This window comes from Chinchilla lanigera, unplaced genomic scaffold (assembly GCF_000276665.1).
Source record: "Chinchilla lanigera isolate Chin_1 unplaced genomic scaffold, ChiLan1.0 scaffold00035, whole genome shotgun sequence".
NCBI lineage: Eukaryota > Metazoa > Chordata > Mammalia > Rodentia > Chinchillidae > Chinchilla > Chinchilla lanigera.
Genome location: NW_004955436.1, coordinates 22,238,967 through 22,265,437, shown reverse-complemented (window position 1 = coordinate 22,265,437; position 26,471 = coordinate 22,238,967). Strand labels below are relative to the sequence as shown.

The following is a 26,471-nucleotide window of genomic DNA, read 5'->3' as shown; positions in this document are numbered from 1 at the left end:
GGAAAGCTGTTCACGCCACGGTAGCTGGGAAGCAGAGAGAGCAGGGAGGAGCTGGAGACAAGAATGCATCCTTCAGGTCACACCTCCAGTGACCTTCCTGTTCCCACCTGGCCCCCACCCCCAACAGCACATTCAGGTATGATCTAGCGCCCCCATGATCCAATCATCTTTCAAAAGCCCCATCTTTGAATACATGAGACTTTTGAGGGGACATTTCATACCTAACTCTTAACAGTTGGGCTCTTGAAAACGGTTTTGACGAAGAGATTTAAAGGCAGTAGTTTGTTAGTTAAGTGCTCCAAGGATTAATACAGGTAAAGGAGCAAGGGAAGAGTTTTAGGAGAGAGGTTAAACTATGATGCAGTAGCAATAGAAGTTTTGGCCAGTCCCTCACAGGGGTTGGAGCTGGGTTGGCCCTTCAGAGCTGGTCCCGTTGAAGCAAGGGCTACTGGGTCTGGCAACCCTACAGCCATCAGTCACTGGGTGCTCACTGCCCCTAGAAAAGGGAGACACAGTTTTGGGTGAAGCAGCTCCCTCCAGCCAAAGGCACTGCCCTGAGAGGCACACAGCCATGAATGGGCAGTGCCTTTGGCCCAGGGAAAATGAACACTTTCAGTTTGAAGTGGGACCTGATGCAGCAAAGCATCCACTGTAGCAATCCAACCAGGCTTCCGTACTGTTTTTATGAATTCTTTACTTCTATAAAAATGAACCTGTTACCCTGGCCCCCTTTTTGCTTTTCTCTCTGCTCTCAGATTTACTCAGTGTGAGGTCATTATTGGGTCATTATCTCCACCTCTTATTCTTCGGTATATCTTCACCTGGCAGGAAAAGAAAACCCCTCTAGAAAGCCTTTTGTCTATCAGACAGGTGCTGGGCACTTTATGTGCATCCTCCCTAGATACCAACCTTTCTCCCTGTGTGTCTCTAAATTTGTTGAAATTCTTAACTTTTCTCTTTACTTTTAAAGATTTTCATAAAATTGTTATAAAACTTCATTTTAAATGAAGACTTCTAGCTGCAGTATGAATGCATGTTGTAGAAATGAAACGGAAAAACAGATAAAAACAAAAGATTTCCCTAGCAGTACAAAAGCATAATATGAGTTATTTTTTTAAATTGCTGAAATTGATGCATACTTCCCATTCAACAGTAACTTTGCAATAGCAAGAAGTATTAAGAAATTTCTTACGTATTTATGAATGTGTACTTTGTAGTAGATTTCTGCAAATGATAATTGCTAAGAAAAGTTTTAAATGAATCATTTCAGAGTTCTCTACAAACTTACTAGCCCCATGTAATGTACCTTATAATTTTTGATGAAATATTTATTTTTGGTTTCTTGTGGTCCCAACTATGTCGTACACGATGAAACAATGTCACCGAGATTGACATAACATTCTTTATTGTCCTCATTTTAAGGAAGAGGACTCTGAGTCCAAAAGCTGAAATGACTTCTTGATGCCATTGACTAGTACTATGGTTGGAATGAGTGTCCCCCAAAGGTCCGTATATAAATGGCAGCCTTGGGAAGTGCAGTGGACCTTTAAAAGGTGGAGTCTAGTGGGGGATCCGTGGGTCACTGGAGGGGGGAAGCCTAGTTTCTCAGTCTGTCTCTGCTTCCTGCTTCCCGGTGTGAGTGCTTGCTCTGACTTGCACCCTGGACATGACGGGTGATTCTCACCAGAAGCCCAGACCAACGAGGCTCCCTGATCTTGGATTTTGAGACTTCCAGGGCCAAAAACCAAAATAAACCTCTCTTTACCATAGGTAGCCTCTGTCAATATTTCTTTATAGTGATGAAACACTGATTAATTCAACTAGTGTCAGAGTCACAACTCACACCTAGCTCTTTGTATTCTAAGCCCTGCCTTCTTTCCACTGCCCCACAGTTGACTCTCAGCTAATTATGAGGAAGTGGTGGAGATCAGTTTTCCATGGAGAATCTTTCCCTTTACATTTCTTCCCATCCCCTTCAAAATCATCTCTAGCAGTGTCTCCTGAAGCCTTAGGAAGACAAGGGTTATAAGTGAAAATCGCAGTTTATAACAGTGTGACCTACCTTGTTGCCCTTGTTTTTTTGTCAAGGAATCTGAACCCTAAAGTGCACATTAACACTGCTTGTCACGTGTATTTTTCCGTATCTAATTTTAGTCCTCAGAAAGAACTGGGTTTGAGGATGCATCTCACAGGTCAGTTCCAGAAGGTCAGGGGGTGCAAATGAGCTGAGCTGTTGATTCAGCTTAAGTAATTTTGATGAGCACACGCTTGCAAGTGGGTTTATAATGTGGTTCATCTCCATAAAATCCCAAGCTTTATGGGTCTGAAAGCATTAACTCATGTCTTAGGAACATCCCACATAGATTATTATAATTCTTGGTGTGCTGCCTGACCATCTGCTTACCTACAGGAATTACAATCAGATGGAATGGCCCTGCTCAAATCTAGGATCAAGAAAGATATATGGGAATAATACGTGAATCCTTTTCTGTTTTGTTGAAGCAGCACTATTTTTAAATGCCCTGCTCAGCAGAACAATGAAAAGTGTGTTAATTTTTTATTTTTCTTGCTTCAACTTGATCAGAGTAGAAAAAATATTTAAGGAGATATCTTTGTTTTCTTGTTTTATTGTTCCATGAATGTACATCAGTGATTGTATGCAGCATGCAAGTAAGTTAATGATACTTACATGCTTGCTGCCTTAATTTCAGTTTGCATATATAGTAAAGTCACAGGAAAGGGGCTGGGGATTTAGCTCAGCAGCAAAGCGCCTGCCTGGCAAGCGCAAGGTCGTGAGTTCGGTTCCCGGTACCGGAGAAAAACCAAAACCAAAAAAAAAAAACCAAAAATAAAAACAAAAAAAAAGTCACAGGAAAAAAATATACAGCAGCTCTATTCAGTCACCCAGTCATGGTTTTAATACAAGAAGAAAGGGGAAGTATGAGGCCGAATGGCTAGATTTCCTTTATTTTTCTCCTCTCCAATAATCAAATATATATTTCTTAGTTTCATATAAACAAATACCAAATATAAACTCTCACCCTATTTCTTTTCTCAAATGACCTCAGATGGTTATATGGGTCTATCCCAGTATAAAATCCAGATGGAACCCACTTAGAAATAGAACTACATTTTAAAATTCTCTTCATATCTAAGTGTTTCTTCTAATGACTGATTAGAATATACCTGGAAGTGAAAGCAATGTTATGATTTAATGCTCACTGTGTTGATTATCTCCTATTTCATGATCACAGATTTCATTCTTAAGGATGAAACCACAGAGAGACCAGGCAAGAGAGTGTAAATCCACTGCTGCTCTGGGAAAACAATCAAACCAAAAGATCAGTTCTTTCCTGTCTTCTTCAAATATTTTATTGACACTGATAAAGTGCTGGCACTGTGCTAATCTTGAGGACACCAAAGTAAAGAAGCAGACATAGCACTTTCTCTTAATGAAGATGATACTGTAGTAGGTGAGACAGGTAAAAACAACTTCACCAAGAACTTCGGGGTTAGAATTATGGTGAGTTCCACTTCTGAGAATTCCTGGGTGCCAGGAGAACAAAGAAAGACAAAAGAGGAGGAACAATTTGTCACTGGCATTTTCTTCAATGAGATTATTTGCCTTGTTATTTTGTGGAAAGAAAAACCCTGGAGTCCAACAGACCACCTCTTTTCACTTGTTTTTCTACTCTCCTCTCCATTGCAGCCATTCTCAACAAATGGCTGTTTTTGTTTTGAGCTAATACAATTTTCTGGGGGAATAGTTCTGGATCTAATGCCTTTTTTAGTCCAAAAACCATTATACATCGCTAAAGCTGACATTTGAAAAATCATTTTTAATGCTTTTAGTCTGTTTTTTCTTAGACATGTTCTATTACTGTCTTGTTTAGACACATGTATTTCATTAACTTCCTAAAGACAGAGAGCTGGTTTTTGACCTGCGCTCAGACAGGTGCAAAGAGTTTTGTCATAAAATAAAAACACTGTTGTTTTTAGTAGGTAACTAGCCAGGCTTCTGGTGCAGAGAGAGCCAGGTGTGATGGTGCTGGCAGAAGGCGTGGGAGGTAGAGTATGAGTTGATACCAACCTTGGGGCTGCTACTCTGGAGGAGATTCTTGTATTCTACAGTTTAGCTGTGGATTTTTAAAACCTTAAATATCTTTTTACTTTTATGTATTTGAAATATGATCATTTTCATATGGAATCAATATAAAACTCCTAGTTATTTTGCATTATTTTCTTTGTATGAAGTCTTTGAAAGTTGGTATGTGTAGCTATGAAATTTCTTTTCAGCTGGTTTATCACCCTCTTGATTTACTTATTGAAGGTCTATGTGAACCCTATTATGTTAATAAGTATTACACAAAAAAATCACCCAAACTATGCATAGTTATTCATATGTACATAATGCAAATATGAGTTTCCCTACTGCCAGACTTCTTAGAAAATTTAAAATCTAACATGCCTTTTTGAATTACTAAGACAGGAATTATGAGTCTGAACACTCAAATTTATTTGATGATGAATCTCTTTCTTTATAAAACAACTCATAGAACTAGTTATTTCTTGGAGTGAAATTTGAGACTCACAGATTACTGACTACATAAATTGACTCTCTTGAGGATATCAGTGAATAACAGGGAAGGTGCTTCACACCATGTAGAATAGCAGAGAAAAAATGGGCCTGGGATTAAAGTGTTACAATAAATAATCTACAAATGGCCAATTCACAGGTACATTGACAGTCAATAGTTACTATTTTTTTATTTCACAACGGCATGGTGAATATGATCTAGTGTAGTTTTTCCATGTATCGTGCTATTAGGCACTCACAATCCATTCCTCATTCTTACAATACCAATTATATAAAGTTAGAATTATTTTGATTTTATTCTTTCAATCTATTTGAATTGATATTTAAAAATATCGTATTTCTCATTTGTTTTAACATCATTAGTTTGTAGTATTTCCGTCCTTCTTTTACTGGAAATGAATGTCCTGGTTTCCCTAGAGATGAATAAAAGCGAAATATAACTGAATGCTGCTTGCTTTTATTACTCTGTAAAAACATACCAACCAGTTTGAATTGGTCTACCAAGATTTCTTTCTGTTTATTGCAATACCAATTTCCTCATGACTCTAGTTCCTGTTTTCAGGGGGACTTTATGATTCCTCTTCAGAATCTAATGAACTTTAATTCAGTGGTGACTTCTTTTTCTTATTTTTTAACTTCTTTTTACTGATTTCTCACCCTAATTTACTAAAGTTACAATATATGAAGTTATATTTTTTTCTCCTTGTCATTTGAAAAAATTGCCTTCTTTTCCGAAAGTTCTTAAATCTAACTTTATGTATCACCTTTGACTCATTGGCTGTCTCGGTTACTTTTCTCATTGCTGAGACAGAATACCCAACAACTGAAGTTAAAGGAGGAAAGGTTTATTTGGCTCCCAGTTCACAGAGGTTCAGTCCATAGTCAGCTGGCTCAGAGGGAGGGTGGCATGACAGAGGGGCATCTCAGAGGAGAAATAGTCCAGAGCAAAGCAGGGCATGCAGAAGGCAGCAGCGAAGATGGTGGCCCTTTTCTGTCACTTATATTTTATTCAGGCTACCCACCTGTTATGGTTTGTGTCTGGGTGTCCCCCCAAAGCCTCATGTGGTCATGGGGCAGGCTTTTAGAGTTTGATTGATTATGGATGTGAGAGCTGCACTCACCAGGGGTGGATAGTTTGCATATGTAAGGGAGAGCAAGAGGCTGCTTGCGGCCATTCCTGGCTTTTGCGCTTGTTGCTTTTGCTGTGTTCTGCTGCCATGAGCTGTAGCCCTCTGCCATGTGCCACTCTGCCTTGTAACCTGCCAAGTATGGACTGAAACCTCCACAAACTGTAAGCGAAATAAACCTTTCCTTCCTTAATTTTGGGCATCAGGTATTTTGTCCCAGCAACGAGAGGAAAGTAACCAAGACACCACCCTCACCAAGGGTGGGCCACTCTTAATCCTACTCAGAACTATGCCAAACCAATCAGTGGATTGATTTAGTAATCACACACTGATCCCAGCATCACACACTGAATCCCAGCATCACATACTCTAGATCCAGCCACCTCTGAAAAACCCCACCTGTGACCACCTGAGGCTTTGGTGAGGGGCATCTAGACAAAAGCCATAACATTTGCTGTACAGTAAGAAATTTAATTTAGAAGATAAAGTAGAAAGATATTTCAAATAGATAGAATTTTTCCTATTTGAAGTTAAAAAGGGGGAGTCTAAGTTCATACACCAAAGAGGAGAGGGGTTTCTGAGGCTAGAATATTAAGAGGAATGGGGTTCAACTTAAAAATTAGAATTTAGAATTCTACTCAGATGCCCATTTTTGGATTGGGCCTCTGAATTTTGAGGACCTGATTTTTTTTTTTTCTTTATATATTCTAGACAGAAGTCCCTTGTCTGAGGGACAGTTGGTTAAAATTTTTTCACAATTCATGGGTTTTCTTTTCACTCTGTTGATTTCTTTTGATGTGCAAAAACTTTTCAACAAGATGAGACCCCCGTTGTTGATTCTTTGAAGTGTTTCTTGTGCAGTTTGGGTTTTGTTGACGAACTCTGCCTACCCTGTGTCTTCAAGATTTCTACCTACTTTCTCTTCCAGTAGATTTAGTGTTTCTACATTAAATTCTAGACAGTATGAGCAAATAAAAAACATTTTTAACAGTTGTAAAATTGAAAGGAACTTTCAAAGCTATAATATTTTGTAAAGGAAAAAAATCCATATGTTGTAGTTTTCTGTCCTGCTGTTGAATCCTGTTACTGATCTTTCCTGTGGCCCTCAGCACACCCAACTCTCCGGCCCTGAGATGGGCAAAGCCTTCATGGCACAGAGATGAATGAATCATTTATTGTGCTTCTTTTTTCTATGCCTTCGTGTAATTAGTCTTTACTTTTAAGTGCTCTAAAATCCTGGGTCATAAAGCATACCAGATTAATAAATTATATAAAGCATTTATAGATCATGAGGCCTTATCTAAACATTAAATAATAATGGAAAGGAAGTAGCCCTTAGATCTCTATCCTGGGCTGTTCTGCTGTTAGCCTAGCTCTGATTGTCAGATTGGATTTCTTAGTTCAAATCTGGGGTTTCTTTTTTCCCCTTTTTTGTTAGAAATATGCTATTGTGGCAGGTCTGTAGGCCTCTGTGGCTTGGGCCTCAGCCTCTTTGAAGTCCTGGCAAGAATTCTAGTTTTCTCCTGTGTCACAGAGAGATGCTCAACCCATCTCTAACCATTGACAGAATTCATCAGTGCTATTAAGACTCAAACTAGCTCTGGAAGCTCCTGCTAAGTCAGAAAAAAACAGTTTACCAGTGTGTGTGCCAGGGAATTTACAGACAAATATCAAACCTGGCCTAGAATACAGATCAGTCTTAGTGTACTTGGCTAATACATGAAGCATCTGTGTCCAAGGCCCAGAACAGGTGTGGATAGAGAGAGAGACACACACACACATTCGGAGAGAGAGAGAGACACACACACACACACACACACTTGGGGGGAGAGAGAGAGAGAGAGAGAGAGAGGGAGAGAGAGAGAGAGAGGGGAGAATCACACAAACTTGAATACTTCCACCAAGACTAACACAAGAGAAAGAATACAAGAAGAATTCATTCTATAAATGTTGAAAATACTAAGAAAAAATGTGCAAAATGCTGCTGCACATGTGAAGGAAAAATATACTCAAAATGCTGTAAGATATTGGAAACTTTTGTTTCTCCTACCATAAAAGAAATTGAATAAATCACTTAAAGTAATAGGAAAAGGATACCTAAGACAATAATAACAATTAATGTGATCAAGTTCTGAAATTAGATAAGATGGGAACTGCCCCACTGAGGTATATGACACTGGCATAGTATACCTCTAAGTGCCATAAAGGTCTTTTTAAATTAATTATCATTTTGGTGGTGCTGGAGTTTGAACACAGTGATGCATTTTTTTCTTTCTTCCTAATCTTTTTCCTTTATCTTATTTTTTTGTGTCACTGAAGCTTGAATCCAGGATCTCACATGTGGAGGCAAGTGTGCTACCACTGAGCTACAACTTTGTCCCTTATTCTTTTCTTGTGTAAGAAAAATTACATGCTAATGTTATTCAAACACATGCCTAAAAAGTCTTTTGTAACATACCAGTAAACATAATCAAGTTAAGTAAAAAATGGTCCAACCTAGGTGTGGTGGTGCATGCCTGTAATTCTAGCCTTCTGGGAAAGCTGAGGCAGGAGGATTGCAGAAGAGGAAGACAAAGGGACCTCTCGTGCCTGTCTCCAAAAGAGGAGGGAGGCAACTTCAGGAAGGAAAGAGAGCCCTCGTCAGAAGTGGACCATGGTGGCACTTCTGATCTTAAACTTCCATTCTCCAGAAATGTAAGAAAACAAATGTCTTTATATTTCAAATTGTATTTATTCCAAGTAAAATAAAAATTTAAGCCAGTAATAGTAAGTATATAATTTCCCCTAGGATAGAATTTGGATTATAAATATTGTCAAGATGAAAGAAACTCAGACATCTGCTCAACAGTTACGGATGGGCAGATCTCTTTCTTGTTTCACACCCACTGAGCCAGAGAGACAGTGTCCTGGGTGGGGAACGGGTTGTCTTGGTTTGGGGATGGGCAAGGGACAGAATAGTTGAGGACGCTGGCTGAGGATTGCTGTGTTTCACAGATGCTAAGGGCCCAGATAACTGGGATGTTCATTCGTGCATCCATTCGATATAGAACGTTACCTACTCTATGTCAGGCAGCATAATTGCAAGGTGAGAGCCCTGAATAGTGCCAAGTAGAGCTGAGGCTGTCACCTCACCCTGTGTGCCATTCTGATGGCCTTTTTCTGCACCTCCTCCCCGCCATTTCTCCCTCCCAGGTCAAAGAAACCCTCCTGCTCGCTGGGTTTAGTCTGAGGTGGGATTTCAGTGGTGTCTTGGGCTTGGTGGGAGCAGCCTTCACAGGCGCTAATTTGTGTTGCTTTTTTCCACCCCTGGTGATCCTAAAAGGGTTTCTTTCCAGCCCTGAACTCAGGGGTGCTGAGGACAGGCGGGAGAGAGACTTTCGTAGGAAATTCAATCAGCCCAGAGCGCCGAGGTCAGCGACACTTGTGGGAGATGCGGGTTGGCCGTGCTCAGGGTCTTTCCTCCTTGGAGGCCCCCGCGATTCTCAGGGTCTCACAGAGCCCTCAGCGTCCGCCTCCGCGACCCTGACCAGGACTGAGGCCTTGCTCCTCGCTGTCCTTAGCTCACGGTCCTGACTTAGTACCCTGGGGTGGGTTCCTGGCTTGTGCGCTGGGCTCTGTCGCCCGTGGGAGGAGAGGGAGGACAGGTGGGCCTTGGGCGCCGGCTGCGAGGCTGGGCTCCTACGGGCAGCCGCTGCTGCACTTGGCTGCTGTCCTCAGGGGCATTTGAACTTCCCCGGAGAGAGTGTGTTCGCAAAACTGAGGCCAAGTCAGTGCTAGGATCAAGAAGCCGTCCTGGTACTGGATTTCATCTGCTGGCCTTCGCCTTCAGGTTGCCTTCTCAGGACTGGATATTTGTGCTCTCCTTCTCGCTATATCCCAGTACTTGTGGACCAGAGAGAGAGAGAGAGAGAGAGAGAGAGAGAGAGAGAGAGAGAGAGAGAGAGAGAGAGAGATTCATATAACTTTTATTAATGTTATAATTGTTCTCTTTTATTATTCATAACTGCTTTTGCTGTGCCTAACTTATGAACTTTATCATATATAGTTCTTCATAGAAAATCTCTTAATATTTTGGAGTTCAGTAATCTTGAAGCATATACCCCACAGAGATACTGGGACTGTTGTGGCTTCAGGCAAGTTGATCTCAGTATGCTGGGCTGTGCTCATCAAGAGGAAAAAATGTCACTCACCTTGCCAGCTAGTGGGAGGCTGAGACAAGATAATACATGGGAAGCTGATTTGCTAATGGTAGCATACCACAGAAATGTAAGGTGTTATTATCTTACAATAGTGTGATCTTGAAATGTGTGCAGTGGGACTCAGGCTGACGTTCTTTTGAAAAGAAGAAATAAATGAGTCACCTTCTTCTGCCTCTCACCCTCTTCTGTCAAAAGTACTGAATCACTGGTCAAAAAGGAAAGCATGGCTGTCATAAAGACTCATGCAAAAGATTTTTTTCTACTTAGAGGAGCTCTGAGGGCTCTTTGTGTTACAGCAAAGCAAGACTATCAACTAAAAACCAAGATTCTGAATTCTCCTACTGTAGAAAATAAATGAGGATGTGTTCAAAGTCGTTTTACTGTGGTCACATAGACTTTTATAAAAATGTTTCTATTTTGCCCTCCTTTAAAATATAAAAAATTCACACAAATTTTGTGAAGAAATGTGTTGTAAAATATTATTTAAAAATTAATGGTAAGTAAAATGATTAAAAATAAAGTTAGTACAAAGTAAACTTGCACTGCAAAGTTGAATTGAGAGAACGGCAGTGCACTTTGGGTTAGTATTTGCTACTAGTTCTCTAGTACCCTTTGCTCAAACTTTAGCGTGCATAGGAATTGCCTTGGGATCTTGTTAAAACAAAGATTCCATTGCCTTGTGCGTGAGTGGGGCCTAAAGCTGTGCATTTCTCCCAGCAGCTGGATAATACCCAGGATGCTTTTCTGCAGACCACACCTTGAGTTGTGAGCAGTGGCTATACAATCTTAGTGTGTGTGGGGGTGGTGGGGGGAAGAGTTTTGGCTTCTGCTGATTAGCTGCAATTCCATCCTGGCTGCCATTTGCAGTCCTCCAGAGGTAGTGGGCCTCTTTGGGCATAAATTCTGAAGTAGTTGGAAAATGAGGGTGAGAAAAGATAAATACAAGTAAAAGTGGCAACCTTTATTACAGATGGAAGTTTAATGTGGAGAATGTCATTTAGCATATGAGCGAAATGCACAGCTATCTGAAGCACGGTCAGGCCATTTACCTACCTGCTCGAGCAATGCAGGCCTGCAGAGATTTCTAGGAGAGAAAGGCAGAGGAGAGCTCCTGCTGCCTCCCGGAAGCTCCCTCCCAAGAGGAGGAAGGGGGAAATGGAACGAGATAGCTTTGTTATTCTTCCTAAGCTGATTGATCATGTGACAGGGTGGGAGCTGGACTAGAGTTATCATGTATCAGAGGAGGTAATATCCAGGAGACCCAGGAAACAGTTCCTATTAACATTAGTGATAAAACTGTCTCTCTTTTGAAATTTTGTCAATTCGTATTTTAATTAAAAATTTTTTTGCATTGCTAGGTATCAAACCCGGTCTCCAAACATGCCTGGTGAGTACTCTACCACTGAGCTACATCCCCAGCCTTCTCTTTTTCCAAAAAGTGATTCACTCACTCATTTCTTGAGTTATCTACAAAATACTTTTTTCTTTTATCTCAGAGTGCTCCCCAAGTATTTGAATCATGATTTAATAGAGTACTTCTGTGTACTTTACTTGGGACCATGGATTGGAGAACAAGCTGGGTGTGGTGCGGGAACCCTGTGAGTTTAAGAAGAGGTGTGCAATGAGATGTAGGAGCTTGTATCCCAGGAAGGAAGTAATGTGGTCATCACTCCTAACCATGCAGCCGCACTAGGCATGGGGGAGTCAGGTGGGTCTCCATCCTTAACCCTCAGCAAACCTGAGGTGTGGAGTGAGGGGGCAATCTGCACCCCATTGTCATTACATTCTCTTGAGCTGTGCTTTTGTGCTGCCTTTGCTGTGGTTTGAATATTTGTTTCCTCTCCCCAAATTTATATATTGAAACCTAAACATCAGTGTGATGATATTAGGAGGTGTGGCCTTTGGAAGGTGATTAAATACAAGAACAGAGACCTCATGAATGGGATCAACTCCTTTCTAAAAGATGTGTAAGAGAGACCTCTCACTATGTGAGGACACAGGAAGGTACCATCTGTAACAGAGTGACACCAAATCTGCCGATTCTTTGACTTTGGCATTCTTAGTTCAGAACCATGAGAAATTCATTTCTGGTGGTTATTAGCCACCCACTCTGTGACATTCTGTTATAGCAGTCCAAGGAGACTATTGAGCTCTTGGACTGCAGCACAGTGACAGGATAGGCAAGGAACATCCTAGGGCAAAGTAGGAGTCAGGGAAGAACTTTAAAGTTTCCTCCAGTCTCACTGCCTACACCAGCTGCTCTTCTCAAAATCATATAAACAGCAGATGGAACACCTCAAGATAATAGAAAAGATGAAATCCACATGGAAGAAGGCAAGATTTAGGGAAAAACCTAGAAGAGATGCTCAGAGAGTCACCAGTATTAAATAGAATTGATACTCAACAAATAGTTAAATAACCCAAAGAAGATATGGCAAATAGGCATGGAAAAGATGCTTGGCATCATTAATCATTAGGGAGATGCAAATTAGCTCCACAGTGAGAGACTAATACACATCTATTGGAATAGCTAAAATCTGTAGTATTCATAATACCAAGTATTGAGGAGGAGACAGAACAACCAGAATTGTCTCACACCATCAGCTGAAAGCTGAAATACTGTAATCACTGTGAAAAGTAACCTGGTAGTTGCTTAAAAAATTAAACACACCCTACCATAAAGCTCAGCCATTTCACTCCTAGTAGATATATACTGTATACTGCAAGTCACCCTCTCAGCTTTTCTTTGAGACTTCTCTAGCTGGTAGATGTATGATTGTAGATAAGTATATCATCTCCTAGGGCTAATGTTACCATAAACTAGGCTTAGAGCAACAGAACTTTTTTGTGTTCCAGTCCTGGAGGCCAAAAATGCTATCAACACAGTTAGTTCCTTCTAAGGCCCATCAGGGAAATATTCCAGGTCTCTGTCCTACCTTTTGTTGACTTGCTGACAGTTTTTGACATTCCTTTGCTTGTGGTAGCATAATTCCAGTCTTCACATGGTATTGTCCCTGTGTGTGTGTGTGTGTGTGTGTGTGTGTGTGTGCATATGTGTGTGGGTTTATTCACATGGCATTCATTTCATATGGACATCAACCATATTGGATTAGGACCCACCCTACTCCAACATGACATCCTAACTAATTACATTTGCAATAATGCAGGTTCCAAGCAAGGCTATCTTGTGAGGTAGTGGGGGTTAGGACTTCAATATATGGACTTCTGGGAGACAAAAGTCCACCCATGAGGATAACTTACTCAACTTCTTTGTGCCTCAGTTTCCTCACCTATATAACATTGCAGAGTTAGTACAAAAATTCAGTCATCTAGGAGTGAAATAAAGGATAGAAAAGAGGAATCAGGGAGATAGACCTTTTGCAAATGGGAAAGGGATCTAGAGGTTAAGGAGGGAGAGGAGGAGACAGCAAAGGAAAGTAAGAAGTAAGATGTGTTATGTACATGTATTAACGCCCCAGAGTGCGTGTAATCATTATGCACTGCAAACACGTACAGGTTTAAGTTTTTAGAAAGATTCAGTCATCTAGCACGTGGACAGCACTTGGAGATGTCCCTGGTGCACAGCAAGCAGTTGGTAAATGTTTGCAATCACCATTGTTCCTTCTCCTCGCACAGGCAGATTCTGAACCTAGAGAGGAGATTTTGTTCAAAAGTGTTACAGAGGACATCATTTTCCTACTGACCAATAACCAAGGTTTTCACTGCACATATAAAAATAATATGAAACAGTATATGCTAAGTATTAACATCCGAGTAGATATTTGTGTGCATTGTCGTCATGGAAAACTCCATGAGAGATGTTAGAAAAAGCGGATGTGAAGCCTTTTTAAAAACAACCCTTCTAGTACGTCTATTCTGAGGGAAATCGCTAGTCTTTGAATTTATCCTCTATTATAATGGGGACATATAGTTACTGTGATGATTGAATGAGACAGTGTAGGTAAAGCATCTACCAGATGCCCCAAACATAATAGATAACTAATGAATATTTTAAAAAATACAGAACTTGTGCTGTGGGCAAAGACTTGCGCAAATCACTAAGCACAGGGTTGTGGCCTTTAATCAGAGTAAAATTGGGGCTTGTTAGTTCAGTAATTCTGCATCTGAGTGCAAGGACGACTAGCTTCCTGGTGATGACATTTCAGGTGTGATCAAACTCCCCAAGCAATCTCGCCGGCCTTTACTGTCCTGCCATTCAACAGGCTATTCCAAGTGGAGCCTTAAATATGGCCACAGGAGGGCAGCAGTGTGCTATGTGTGACAAAGCGGTCAAAAAACAACAAAAAACTCAAAACCACAAAAACTCCCAAAACAAAATTAAAACAAACAAACAAACAAACAAACAACTCTTTGCGCTTCCTTTAGGTAGCTGCAAATCTGTAAACTCCCTATTCTAAGCTAGGGGAACATTATTTCTTCCATGGTTTCAGTTACATTGAGGGAGTGCCTTGAAGAATGTGTGCTTTTAACTTATAAAACAGAACAGACACCAAGCTCTTCATAAAGATCCACAATACTGGTGTGTTTGAGGAAATGGATTTTTTATTAAAAAACGGTTGAACGTAACTATGTATATCACATTTAGATCACAACATTTCAAAGAAAATATACTCGGGCACATCTAACATAGTAATTATTATAACATATAAGACCTCTTTGATGATTGTGATGGCTCTTCGGTGTCTTGAGTCTCATCATTATGAGCAGCTGCTTCTCACCTTGATTTCTCATCTTCAAGAGTGTCACAAGTGAGAAATAGGTTATTGCTATAAATAAGTGAAGAAATTAGGTGAGGTGCTTGTCATCAAACCCTAAACATTTTGTGGTTCTGGATGCCCCATATCCTTCCTCCTTGGGTGGGAGACCAGGCATGTCCCCTACAGCTGAGGTCCAAAGGAGAGGGATCTGTTTTCTAATTTTTGCTCCCTGGCTGCTAGAGCATAAGCTCATGACCAAGTCTGGCAGCTCAGACGCTCGCCCTGGGGTTGAGTGTTTACAAGGCCCAGCACCGTGAGGATGGCCTTTGTAACACAGGTGGGAGGCTCAGGCACGGCAGCTAGTTCCTGGCATCAGCAGAATCCAGTAGATTGTTGGGGAAGTTCTGCCTAATTTAGTTTCTGCCCAGGTGCACATCATGTTCCCAAAGATTCTGAAAACTAATTTGTTCCTTTCTAACAAATCTGTGTCTTATTTAGATTAACCAGGAAATCGGCAACCACATGCACTAAACAGTGCAAGCTTTGACTTTTAAGGTTTCAGTAAATGTGCAAACTTAGTGGCTGGAGGATTCTGGCTGGTAGATTGTAGAGTTTCTCCTGAGTTTTATTCCATAATACAATAATGACCATGAAAAAAAAGCCCAGGTGAAAAAGAAAATCCCTCAATAAAGGGAAAGTATTTTTATATGACATCAGAAATAATATATCCTAGGCACAGAAAGCAGCATTTCAACCATGCCATAATTGTGAGCTGAGGACCAGTGTCCATCGGAGAAATACTGGGTGCCTCAAGGAGCTAACTAGGTCCCCGATGGCTTCCCCTTCGTGCAGACTCTGAGGCTGCACTCGTGCCTGCTTTCCCATGGGGCCAGTGACTTCCCCTCACAAACCTTCACCGGCTCCAGGCCTCAAATGAAATTAACTGTGAACACCTCTGAAATCCACTGATAAGAAGGCCGTTGAAACGTTGTGTGTGCGTTTGTACTTACAGACATGCTTCTGTATCAGAAGCATAAATCACGCCACAGTATTACATGGCTACTAACCATTGTGTCAGGAGGTAAATATCTTCTTTTCAGGTAACAGTAGAAGGATCATTTGCTCAGTTTCTGAATTGAAATGTCGTCTATTTTTGAAATACTGTGAACCCTCGAGTCACTACCAGCTTGACATATGAACAACTTAGTTTATGACTTAGTTTATGACTTTAGTTTTAACTTATGACCAATGTCTTAAATTATGACCCAAATGCCAGCCACTTGTGTATCCAGACGGTCTCAGATACAGACTTAACCCTTAGAGAATTCTGGAAGGAACCAAGCATTACAACACCCTCTCCTTTATGGGGTTAACGGAGAAATCCTGGGCCGGTGTCTCTCTAAAGACCCTGAGGTCTGCCTGTGCACAGGAGAGAGACTTGGAAGGCTGTGTGGAGGAGCCTGAGCCTTCAATTGACAACGTGAGTTACAACCACTCTCAGGAACGAAATCAGTTTGTAAGTGAAAGATCTGCTATTTTATCATGACTTAAAGCATGTAACTAAAAACAAAGTATTATCCAAAACAACCCAACAATAATAACAAACTCCTGAACCACTGTGACTGTCCTCTCCAAAATGACCTTCTTGCCTGATTTCAAACTCACCAGGATGGACCAGTTTCTTAGTGAGAAAATCTCCATTTCCCCATCACCCCCTGCCCTCAGAGACCCTGATGGGGAATGAAGGGGTCAGAGAAAATAACCACCTGAGATACGATGAGCACGTGCCCATCACCCCATACTGTGAAAAGACACCTGCCTCATCTGTATTCAAGGTTGTTGATAAAAATGTCTTATAAAACTGGTTCATTATGCCGGGGTCCAACTGTCCATTATGTCAGAATGTAGAGGCCGAGGGCAGGTCTGAGATGAAGAGACTGGTGGTAAGGGAAGACTCAATGTACAGTTTTTATTACCAGTACAATCTGAAGCCCTGCAAACACTCATTGATGCCCAATTATATAAAACCACGGCGATTCTTCTTGCATCATCAATATTTAAAAGCCACTCCGCTGACCCTGTTGGGACACCTAGGTCTTGAAGCAAACGAGGAAGCAGCTGTGTCACATTTATAGCATTCCATTCAGTAAGATGCTTCAACTTTCACATTTGAAAGGTTAGCTTAAAAAAGATAGAATGAGATAAAACCTTCAAAAAGGCAGGTTAAGCTTTTGAAACCCTCTCTTTGAATTTAAAATAACACTTTTTGCATAATAGTCTTTCTCCTTAATCCTTGAACATCTACAAACTCCCTTTAAAGGGTGACATGACTACTTTCTATGCCAGAAACAAACCTTGCAAACCCTCTTACCAATTCTGCCGTGCAAACCTCCATCCTTATGCATGTCTGGAATATTGTATAAAGGATGTTACCTTTGAAAATTAAACAAAAAAAAGTTGGTAACAAAATCTAATAAAGAGGATGCATTTAACATTGTGATATAGTAGAGAAAAACAAGCTACTCTTTCTTGCATGATTAACATTTACAAGACACTTGATGAGCCATTTTGAGACCCCGCTGTTTGTAACCTGCAAAGTTAACAGCTGGGTCACGTTTATGACTTTCCACTCAGTAATAATTTGGAATCCAGGTTTGTATTTCCTGATTTGCAACTTAGAGGCAGGCTTGCTTCAAAGTATCAGAAAATTTGTAAATAAGGAAAAAAATTGCAAAGAAGTCACATACCTAGTTTTTTTTCTGAAGTCTTTGGGCAAGTGAGGTTATTGTATTTGGATGATAGCTTTCTTACAGGACATTATACTAAGATCTGAAAATGCCCTGTGAGCCAGAGGCATAGTTAGCAGCCCTCTTCACAAAACCCCAATCCTTCCAGGAGTTGAAAACAGCTTTGTTATGGGACATATTGTTGAGTTTTGCAAGTCTTTTTGAACCCACCAGCCTTATGACGTGCGTGGACTGTGTAGGTTGGCCAATCTGTGTTTAAACCTTGTGACTCAGTGAAATGCTTATGGGCTTGAACTCATGGAAAACTGGCTTATTCTCTGGTGAAATGGGTAAAGCAATGAATGCCAACTTCACAGATCTGTATCAAAGATTAAACGAGCATGCTAATATTATCTAGGATTCATGAAGGAATTTCCACTTTCCAGTCACTGCGTGAGAGTCTCACCTAGAGTTCATGTCTCACAAATCAAGTGTAAGATCAAGCGTACATGGAGACCTGAGTGGTGGTGTCCCAGCTACGAGGGAAGGCTGAGGTACGAGAATCACTTGAGCATAGGAGGGCGGAGCTAGCCTGGGCCACATAGAATGATCCTGTCTCCAAAGAAAAACATGTGCACGTGGAAAAGCTGCTTCATGATTTAGGCCAGACAGATGTGAATATATTCCTCCATCCTATTGTTGTAAGAATGACTTTTAATGAGAACATAATAGCCTAAAGGACAAACCTATATACTTTGCAACTTTCACATAACTGAAGAGCATTTAGAGTGTTTCATTCTTCTTTTATTATTTTCCTGTAATTATTAATAAAATAATTGCTATTTAATATCATACACTGCAGTGAAAGTTGTGATGAATTTCTATCTGCATTTAAAAAATTTTGCCCTTGTTGTAGAAGCCTGGAAATACAATTACTGTGTCAAGGGATATGAACATTTTAAAGCCAATTTACATTTCAAATTAGTTTCCCTAATTTATTGATCTCATCCCAATGTGGCCAGAATGAACACTATAATTGAATCTTTTTTCTAGTTGATAGGCCTAGAATGGTTTTCATTTCAGATTTTAAAATTATTAATGAAGTAAACAATAAAGTACTGAAAATTTGTATTTCTGCTTTTGACAACCCTTTATGTCTTTTTCCTATTTATTGTTTTGGTATTTTTCTTGTTGATCCATAAGAGCTCTTCATAACAAGAATATTAAGTTGTCCTTACAAAACAGGATTTATACCTCACTGTCTTTTACTTACTGTCTTTTAATTCAGTTTATGTTAACTTTTAAGATTCAGGAAATTAAAATTTTATGAAGCAAAAACATATCAATCTTTTCCTTATGACCTCTATTGTTTTCATATTCTGAAAGCCCTTTGCCTTCCAGAGGTCAGGATAATAAAGTGCTTTCTTCAAAGTTTACTTTTAGTTGGAGATTTTTCTATTTAATTCTCTAATCCATCCATCTAGAATTGGTTTTGATGTATGGTATGAGAGGAGAAAGAGGATTTTGTTACACTGAACCACACAGATAGACCCATAGAGTTGGGTCCCATGAAAACAAAGGAATAATGGCATTTGCGGCAGACACCCCAAGCTGAGAAACCAGCGAATGGATTTTCTCCCTGGAAACACTGCCTTTACAAAGGAAAGACATTTAGGAGACTTGTATGTAACCGCAGGTTCAGCTCTGGATGTTTTTAAACACAGGAAGTCTCGTCTTTTTTTTTTCCTCCTTACTTATTTAAAACATATAATAATTACTCTGACCCTATTTCAGAGTGTTTCTTTTGGCATGTGAAGAATTTGAGCACATTCTTTCGTGGCACACATACCTACATTCTTCGTCTGGCCTCCCACTCACCACCTAATCCTAGTGGAAATGAGACACTTACCTCCAGGTGAGTGGAGAATGTATAGCTGTGATACAAAGGATTTGCAGGGTTCATTCCCTGCCATGTTGCAGGTTAAGACCTCAGGAGAGGATCCTGATTGAGATTGAAGCACACACATAAATAAGTCCCCAGCCAATGCTTGATTTGAATAGATATATGGGAGTTGGGGATGGAATTGACCAGATGCCGGACCATATGATAAACACAGAGGATCGCGGTGTGGTATAAAAACCAGGCATTTATATGACACAGCTGGCCGTGCATAATCCTCCCCTAATTTATAAGGCAGGAGCATCTGCTCTCTTGCTGACTCTCTGTCCAATTTTCTAACAGCCTTATCCTTGAGTCTCTCATCTCATTGCGCAGCCCCACAACGTGAAAGGAGGACAGAAAGGAGGACACCAGAAAGAAAGGAGGACACCACCCGGGGAAAATGGCATGACCCAGGGGAAGCAAGGGAGAAGGGCTTGGATTCTTGGTCTTCTCCTAGATCCTTGGTCTCCTCCTGACTCAGCCTTCTCTTTTGCAGAGTGGCAGTTTGAAGCCATTCTTTTACATGGAGCTTGTTGGGCTGCCATCTCTGAGTAGAGTCTCTATTAAAAGAACTTTCTATCTGCCCTTTAATCTGAAAGAGGAGAATTTAGGCCCAACTACAGTCTCATTCTGGTTTCAGTTAGGGTTGGTATCAGTTTCTGTTTAATTCAAATCATCAAGTACTTACTGGAGGCTACCCAAGCCAAAGGGAGGCAGAGCTCTGACACCCTCTTGAGCTTACGCTCCCCACAGAACCCTTTGGGGGGCCCTGTCTCTAATCACTATTTTTTCCTCTCACCATTTTTTGTTCAACTTCCTGCCCAAACAGGTGGGGTGATGGTGATGCCCCGCCCTCCATTACCTACTGGACGAGGCCCGGTTTTCTGCAGTCTCTCTATTTAATCCAGTTACTTGGTGGAGGCTGAGAATAGCTTTATTTTTAAAAGGGCTTCTAACACTGATGGTAAAGAAATGAAAGTCTTAGTGGTATAATTTTATCTTCAAAGAAATGAAAATCTTAATGGTGTAATTTTATCTTCTGGGGTAAGTAGGTAAAAGAGTTTAAAGGGAAGGACCATTTTATCACTTTTAAATAATATTTTGGGAGAAATCCATTGGTCCAGGGATTAGAAGAAGTTTGTGGTCTGTATTTTGCCATTAATATAACCTTGTGATGTTGCTCACACTACTTAGCCTCTCAGGTATATTTCTAGAACTTTACAGTGAAGACAATGATACCTCCAATTCATTTTATTAAAGTACTTTTTAATATATAAGGCATAGAAAGATATTACTGACTACAATTGAATCTATGGACATGTGGTGTATTAGTGCTACCAGTAAGGTGACCATATAATTCATCATCCAAGCCAGAGGTGAAAGGGAGGACTGGACAGTTTGCTAGGATAGTAGTAAACTGTCTAGGGGAAAACCTGGATATAATTATTTGCTTGCTATAAAAATCTCTAGAAGCTGTAGAATTTGTCACAATGAAAACAAGTTATTTATGTTGGCTGAAAGAAAGGCAGAAAGACAGAAAGACAGAAAGACAGAAAGACAGAAAGACAGAAAGAAAGAAAGAAAGAAAGAAGAGGAAAGGAAAGAGAAGAAAAGAAGAAAAGCAGTCTGGGAGGTAATGATAGAAGGGTTCTCATGCAGGATTGCCTAATGTAACCATCACAAAACTTCTGCCAGAACCACAACCTTGCACAAAAACTATCACAACATTGCACAGAAAATGATTCTGTGAGCACATCTGCCCACAGCTGTCTGCACAAGCTCAGAATAGTGCTCTTCTTATTATTATTGTTTTTTTTTTTCCCCACTGGGAATCAAACTCAGGACTTTGCGCTTGCCAGGCAGGCACTTGTGCCACTGAGCTATATCCCCGGGCTGCTCCTTGTCTTATTAATCCTTATGACCAAGGATTGTTATTTCACAATGTCTTAGGTAATCCTCATTTCACCTTTAAAAATTTCCTCTTGTCTTGACCTCTTTGAATACTGTCATAGATGGAACATGCATTCTGGTTTTTCTCCGGTACCGGGAACCGAACTCACGACCTTGCGCTTGCCAGGCAGGCGCTTTTTGCCGCTGAGCTAAATCCCCAGCCCCAAACATGCATTCTGATTGCAATGCTATTCTATTTCCAAATACACATTGTTCTTTGGTGAATCCCTCTTTGATTGTTAATTACACTGAAAAAGCCTTCTCCTGTAATTGCTCATTATATCAGCTTTGTCTTTGACTACAAGATTACCCTAAGTCAGGATACAAAAAAATTAAAAATAAACAACTTTTTGCTGATATGTCAAGTATGAAGAATTATACTTCAAGATGCACTCAATGACATTTTAATGTTGTCCCTCAATCCAGAAACTTATTGGCTTCTGTATTCTCTTGAACCTTTTGCCTTCCCTACCAGATGGTGTTGACAGTGGTGTAGCAAAGACTCATGCCAGGTGGGTGTGATCATTACTGCAATGTTTTGAGCAAAAAGGTCAGGGAAGAAACTTTGACTCTGTTGATCCCTTCTCACTCCCTCCCGTAACCTTTCGTCTCTCTGGGGGCTGTCTTTTAATGCTCACAACCACATTCTGTTCATTCATTCACCATACTGATGGTGCCCTGGGTTTTTTCTCCCAAGCTACTCTGATCTCTAGAATCACTTGAGATACTCATCTAGTGGATCTGAGTCAGAAAGTTTTGGGTGGGCACAGGTGATCTGTGCATTTGACCAAGTTCCCAGGTGATTCATCTGATCATATGAGTATGAGACACATGATTTAGCAAATATCAAAGTAGAAAGATGCTCATGTAATTATTGAAACCAGTGGTTCTTAAAGTGTGGCTCTCCAGCCAGAGTTCAGCTTCAACTAGGAACTTGTTAGAGATGCAAATTAATGACCCCACTGAACAGGAACTCTGGAGAAGGGACTCAGCTGCCTGTGCTTTAACAAGCCCCCCAGATCATTCTTGCATTGGCTAAAGCTCCAGAAGCACTGGTTTAACCTTTTCCTGCTATCCTCCATTTTACAGATGAGGGACACTAGCTCTTTTCCTCTCACTTTGGGACGTTGGACGTCGAGATTAGGGAGCTGAGAATGCTGTAACCCTGCAGTGATTGCGAGTGGGTAGGGAAGTCAGGTGATAAGGGACTGCTGAAGTCTGGGCATCTGTGGTTATGGTGTTCAAGTGCCTCTCTCTACTTCAGAAGGAAGGTCTTGTCTGTAGATAAGGACTCATGCTTGCCAAGGGAGCTGCTAAAATGCTTAAGGGTTTTGAACAGCCAAGGCCTGCGGTAAACCAGAGCATGAGGTTAGCAGTGACTCTGCACCTAAGAAATCCCCTGAGAACCCAGCCACCAAGAAGCCCCAGTTCCCTCTAGAGAAAGCCAGGCTTTGCTCTCCAGCAGTTTCAGCTCTGCTTCCGGTGGTTAGTCCCTGCTCATTCCCAGGGTGGCTAACGTAAGAGTCTTCTAATCAGTGTCACAGAAGAAGCATCCAAAATTGTCACCTGTGGGCAGACAGTGCTGTGCTTTAATCACACATCGTCTGTCACACAAGTGAGAAAGACCTCAGCAGACTGCTCACCACCCTGCCACACCATCGTCAGCAATCCCAAACTCTGGACAGCCGGCTGCCATTGTTGTAGTGTTTCCAGTGTTCAAGTACAATATGTGCTGTCCTTTTTGTTTGATGTTTTCATTTGCTCAATTTTAAGAACAAAGTTCTAGACTAGCTTCAAATTGGCAGAACAAAATTGTGAAGCTTGTTCAGAGAGTTCCCCTACAGCCCACATTTGGTTTACCTGTTGATAGCATCTTAGCTTAATAGGACACATTTACACCTAAAATTTTAGGTACATAATGACCTAAAATTAAAACAATATTATGAACTAAAGTTTCTTTTTCTTAAAGTTCAAGTTTCCTTTAGTTTTTACCTAATGTCTTTTTTTCTGTTCCTACATAAGACACTAAAATTAATTATCATATTCTTTTTTTTTTTTTTTTTTGTTTTTTTTTTTTGGTTTTTCTCCGGTACCGGGAACCGAACTCACGACCTTGCGCTTGCCAGGCAGGCGCTTTTGCCGCTGAGCTAAATCCCCAGCCCCTATCATATTCTATTTGGGTCCTATCCTAGGTGTATTACATGATGAGCTCATTCAAAATGATGACACTTTGGCTGCTGCATAAAACCCTCTGTCTCTGTCCCAGGCGGTCTTGTTTTCTACCAGCATCAAAGAAATTTTGACAAGCTAATTAGCTCCCAAGTAGGGTTAGAGATGGGACCTCTTGCAATTCTTGACGTCTTTTTTGTTGTTCAATTGAAATATTAAAACATTATATGAAATACACTATACATAAATAAGGTGATTCAATTGTAAAAGTTTCTTAAAAATGATCATTTTTATTGTTTTTGCTTTGTTTTGTTTTTGTCAATGTTGTTGGTATTTTGCTATTGTTCTTTTTTATTATTCTCTTCAAAATAAAAAAAGATTGTAAAAAGTTTCCAGATTAATAAACAGAGTAATAAAATCAATGAGTTAAATTTTATTTTACATTACTTTATTTTTTTGTCTTTTTGAGACAAGGTCTCACTCTGCAGTTCAGGCTGCCCTTGAGCTCACTTGGTAGCCCAGGCTGGTATTGAATTTGCAATGATCCTCCCGCCTCAGCCTCCTGAATGCTGGGATTACAGGCATGCACCACCATGCCTGGCTATGAGTTCAATTTTAAAACTCGAGGAATAATAGGAGATTTGAATTTATAACTTTTATAAAGTATTAATTTCAAAAAGTCATAGTTCACCTAAAATGATTTTTTTCTGTGTCCCCCAAACCACTCTTAAGGATGCCACAAAATTCATGTAGACAATATTGAACAGCTCTTCATTGTTGTACGGGAACCATCCTATAAATACATTTACTCAAAAAGGGTTTATGCCACAAAAGACCAAACTGTGCTGCCCTAAAAGGTATTTGCATCTTAGCAAATACCTTATGCAAATATGAATGTCTAACTGAATTTTCACACCAGAATGAGACTGGTTAATTTTAGCCATAGCCAGATTTTAGTTTGAGAAAGATCACTCTGGCTATAATATGAAAATTAGAAGAAGAGAGGTAACATTGGGAAGGACAAAGCAGGAGGTCTTTGGCAAGCCTGCCTTAATCGTACACACAGCTAAAGCTTCTAGGATTTTGAACCAATATCTTACTCTCCACAAATAGTCTCTTCGTGGAAAACAGGTCTTGCCTTGTAATGAGGTTCTGAGGGAGGGAAGCCTGACTATGGAATGCTGGGTGATCAGGTAGCCTGAGTATCCCACCATGAACAGGTGTTCTCTGGACTGTCAAGCCATGAGGTAGGAGGGCCATTTCAAGACTGGACCCAACCATGTTCTTTGGAATTTAACTTAAAGCCAGATAGACTCCATCTTGTCTCTCTGTCATTTTGACAGGTGAACTGGCTAAGTGTACATCCACACCTAAGCAACCCTCTGATTCTCCAGAGTTGGTCAACAGGCCACTGGTTGCCATGAAATAACTACCCTGCTGTCTTCTGTCTATCTGCAGCTCTTATCAGCTAATCTAAGTATTTCAAAACAAGTGACTCAAGATCAGACTACTTCTGTGCTTGACTCCTTGAAAATCTTGCTCTTGTGTTTCCTGTCAGAACACACCTGGGACCTGAGCTTCAATATGTGCCAGAATTGCAATTGCTATCCTCAGATAAAGACTTCCTTTGCATATATGATAGCTTGATTCTTTTCTGGTTTACAGGGCAAATAGGTTTCAGGATGTTGAGAATCAATTCACCGGATGACATGCTGTGAATATGTGACTTCATCTTCCCAGATGCACCAGTGTTGCCTCCATGAGCACATGAGCAAGTGCTGTGTAGCAGGGATGATGTTTTGCATGGCTCAGAGCAGATTTCCTCTCCCTGGACTAGCTGGCTGCTGCCTGTGTGAGCACCTTATCAGCCAATGGCAGCAGTACCCTGCAAACATCTTACCTGCTAGAATGTCTCGGAGGGAACAGTGTTTGTCCCCAGTGAAGCAGGTGCCTCTAACTTTGGTTTGGCTTTCACAGTCCATCGTGCTTTTGTGTGGCCCTGCACTGTGGGCTTGTTGAGTGTCCTATTCATGCTAACATTTCACCATTCAACACTTCCTGATCCTCCTCTCTCTAGAAAGCTAATTCCTAATATGTACAGGTCCTAACACCCTAAGGAACAGGCCCCAGCACTCTGTCACAGGCTCTCTTTGTGTCTCTGAGGGACAATTTCAGACTAGACATGTAGGCTCTTACATAGAGGTCCCCACCCTCCAGGCTATGGACCACTATCAACCTGGTTGCACAGCAGGAGGTGACCAGCAAAACTTCATCTGTACTTAGGAAGCCATTCCTTGTAGCTGGCTTCCTGTCAAGGCAGTGGCCATGTTGGATTCTTTAGAAGCCTGAACCTTACTGTGAAATGTACACAGGGGAGATCTAGGTTACACACTCCTTATGAAAATCTAATGTAATAATAATAGAAATAAACTGCACAGTGTAATACTAATAGAAAGAAAGTGTGCAATAAATGTAATGTGCTTGAAATATCCCCTGTCCATGGAAAAGTTGTCATCCACAAAACTGGTCCCTGTTACCAAAAAAAAAATGAGAGAATCAATGGTATAAAATAGAGGTAAAGTTTATTGCAAAATGATGGATTGTCAGAGTGAGAGAGAATACACTTCAAGCATGAAGGTGAACAAATGTCAAGATGACAGTGGCACTGAACGTCATTTTAAGGTTGCATTTGTAGGAGTGCTGTGTCTTTCGAGAAATAGCTTGTTCCTTCTCTGAGGCCATTGTTCCTTTACAAGGAAAATGGGCTGTGCTGACCTGCTTCAGAGTGAAGTGGGCCCCTGTTTACTCCTTAGGTGGATGTTTTCCATTTAGTTTGTTTTGAAACCATAAGACAGTGATGGCAAACCTATGGCACACATGCCACAGTGGGCACACAGAGCTCTGTCTGTTGAGACAGGAGCTGTGTTGTCATAGACCTTAAAAGTGGGCAGCTGAAATATTTACCAAATCTAAAAGTGCATTTAGAAAATTCTACAACATCTTCAGACAGTCCTACAAGCCATCACCTCTGCTCTATAAAGCA

At 40.7% G+C, this 26,471-nt stretch overlaps 1 pseudogene; it reads right to left on the bottom strand.

Moving 5' to 3' along the window:
• LOC102008454 overlaps positions 1–25,410 on the bottom strand; it is a 41,428-nt pseudogene extending 16,018 nt beyond the window's left edge.
• Positions 25,411–26,471: the final 1,061 nt, after the last annotated feature.